This window comes from Cebus imitator, unplaced genomic scaffold (genome assembly GCF_001604975.1).
Source record: "Cebus imitator isolate Cc_AM_T3 unplaced genomic scaffold, Cebus_imitator-1.0 Scaffold559, whole genome shotgun sequence".
In the NCBI taxonomy this organism is placed as follows: domain Eukaryota; kingdom Metazoa; phylum Chordata; class Mammalia; order Primates; family Cebidae; genus Cebus; species Cebus imitator.
The window spans coordinates 1,095,108-1,098,169 of record NW_016107874.1 but is presented as its reverse complement, the minus strand read 5'-3'; the positions used below and the strand labels follow the sequence as shown (position 1 = coordinate 1,098,169).

The following is a 3,062-nucleotide window of genomic DNA, read 5'->3' as shown; positions in this document are numbered from 1 at the left end:
TATGTGGAATTCTCATCCGCGCTGTTTCCATTTCTTGGAGACAGCGGAAGCAGGCTGGGCTTTGGCAACCAGCAGAGTGAGGTCAGAATGCCCAGTCTGCTAGTTATTTGCAGCGGGATCACTAAATCACTTAATCTCTTTAAATTTCAATTACATCTTTGATTAAATGGTTGATTTTTATAATAATAATAACCTAGAGAGTTATTGGGGGACTAAATGCTATATGTATGCAAATGAATGGTCCCTAGTAAAAGCCTAACACATATTAGAACTTCCTCGGTCTTTCCCAAGGATCTGGCAAGATGGCAGAGGTAGAGCAGAAGAAGAAGCGGACTTTCCGCAAATTCACCTACCGCGACGTGGACCTGGACCAGCTGCTGGACATGTCCGACGAGCAGCTGATGCAGCTGCACACGCCGCGCCCGCAGCAGCGTCTGAAGTGGCGCTTCGGCGGAAGCAGCACTCTCTGCTGAAGCGCTTGCGCAAGGCCCAGAAGGAGGCGCGCCCATGGGGAAGCCGGAAGTGGTGGAGACGCACTGGCAGGGCTTGATCCCTGCCAGAGATGGTGGGCAGCATGGTGGGCGTCTACAACGGCAAGGCTTTCAACCAGGTGGAGATCAAGCCAGAGATGATTGGCCACTATCTGGGTGAGTTCTCCATCACCTACAAGCCCGTGAAGCACGGCCGGCCGGGCATCGGGGCCACTCACTCCTCCCGCTTCATCCCCATCAAGTAGTGGCTCTGCTAAAGGCACACAGATCTCCAAAAAAAAAAAAAAAAAAAAAAAAAAACCCCCTCCTTCCCCCAAGCCCCAGGATGGTTTTAACAAAAAATAAAAAAATTGCCTCAAAAATGGTTTTTTACTAAAAAAAAAAAAAAAAAATTGACTTACTTCTAAGACCCACCTAATAGCAAAGGTGGAAATACGTTTTCATACGCACTTCCAATGAAAGTGAGAAGTGAGCAGGAAAAAGGCTGATAGTGCTGTAGTCACTAATGGGAATGGACTGGGAGTGATCTAAATCAATTTACCAAATAGGAGGTAAATTTTAATGAAAGAAGTATATTACCAGAAACTCAACAAAACTAAGTATCTGAGAACAGAGCTACTTCATTCTCCTTGCCTCCTGGCAGAGCGCCAAGCAAAAACCCATGATAATCTTCCAGACTCATGCTTTTGTCTTATCTTTTCTTCTGGACATGAGATTAATTGCTGTGTCCCACTAATAATTAATTGCATGTTATGTATGCACTCATTTCTCACCCATAAAATTTCTTTTTTTTTTTTTTTTTTCTCTTTCTTTTTTTTTTTTTTTTTTTTTTTTTGAGACAGAGTCTCACTCTGTCACCAAACTGCAGTGCAGTGGCATGATCTTGGTTACCTGCAACCTCCACCTCCCAGGTTCAAGTGGTTCTCCTGCCTCAGTCTCCTTAGCAGCTAGGATTACAGGTGCGCGCCACCACACCCAGCTAATTTTTGTATTTTTAGTATAGACAGGGTTTTACCTTGTTGGCCAGGATGGACCCGATCTGTTGACCTCCTGATCCACTCGCTTCGACTTTCCAAAGTGCTGGATTACAGGCGTGAACCACTGTGCCCTGCCTAAAATTTCTTACTCTTGGAGAGTGTATATCCTTTAGCAAGTGCTTGCATTACCAAAAAGGACAAAAAAAAACATTCTCTATTTATACATGATTTTCCCGAAGGGTATCTTGACAGGCCACATATATCAAAACCCTAAAATGGTCATATGGCTTAATTCAGCAATTCCAATTCTAAGACATTATTTAAAAAATATTTATTATGTGCTAAAAATATATGAAGTTGTATGCTATTTATAAATTGAAATACCTTTAAGTTTTAAAGTTATTATAGAATGCTATGTAGCTATTAAAATTGTGTTGTAGAAGAATAATGACATGTACAAATGTTCATAATTAATTTGTAGCCAGAAAAACAAGTAGGTTTTTAAAAATGAACTTATTGCTCTAAAATCTGGGCTTTACAAAGAGTCTACAATGAAACCATCAAATTATTCAGCTATTATCTCTAAATAAAGGAATTAAAAGTAAATATTGGTTCTACCTCTTTGTGCTTTTCATGTTTTAGCAGTTTTCTGGTTATTGTTATTGTTCATATTAGCAGCCAGTGAATGATGCGTTCTTTCTCTTTAGGGTCTTTGGGATGCTGGTCCCACTTCCTGAAATATCATTTCCCCCTCTTTATCTGTTGAAGATAATTATCTGGTCATTCTTCAGAACTCAGCTTATATATCACTGATTCCCAGAATTCTTTACTATGACCAGGCTTTCTTGCATTTAAAACATCTTCCATTTAAAATACATAAACACACTGATTGAACAGTTATGACAGGCTAAATACTATTCTTGTCTATTTTGTGTGTTTTTACTCACTTATTTTTCACAATAGACAGATGACATAGAGAATAATATCATCTTTGTTTTATAGTTAATGTAACTGAGGCTCACAGATTAAAAAATCTTCCCAAGATCATACAGCTAGTAAATGGCTGAGTGACAATATTATTAACCCAGGCAGCCTGACTCTAGAACCTATGCTGTAAACTTCTCTGGTAACCCGCACTCTACTAAGCTATTTCTTTTTTTAATTTTTTTTTTTTTTTTTGAGATGGAGTCTCTGTCAGCAGGCTGGAGTGTAGTGGCGTGATCTCAGCTCACTGCAACTACCACCTCCTGGGTTCAAGTGATTCTCCTGCTTCAGCCTCCCTAGTAGTTGGGATTACAGGCGTGTGCCACCATGCCCGGCTAATTTATACATTTTTAGTAGGGATGTGGTTTCACCATGTTGGCCAGGGTGGTCTCGATCTCTTGACCTCATGATCTGCCCACCTTGGCCTCCCAAAGTACTGGGTTTGCAAGCATCAGCCACCACAAACAGCTTCTACTAACCTATTTTAATAGCTGCTTTGCTTTTGTGCGCATTAACATCTTTTGCACCTGGATCTTCTTGAATACAACAGGGCTAAATTTCCAGCAGCAAACATCTTCAGAGATCAATATTTGTGGAATACCAAAAAAAA

At 40.5% G+C, this 3,062-nt stretch overlaps 1 pseudogene across 1 annotated transcript; it reads left to right on the top strand.

Annotated features, from left to right (window-relative positions):
- The first annotated feature begins 288 nt into the window (after positions 1 to 288).
- On the top strand, positions 289 to 783 carry LOC108294053 (annotated as a pseudogene). The gene has a single exon (XR_005197880.1). The product of XR_005197880.1 is annotated as a 40S ribosomal protein S15-like (transcript).
- Positions 784 to 3,062: the final 2,279 nt, after the last annotated feature.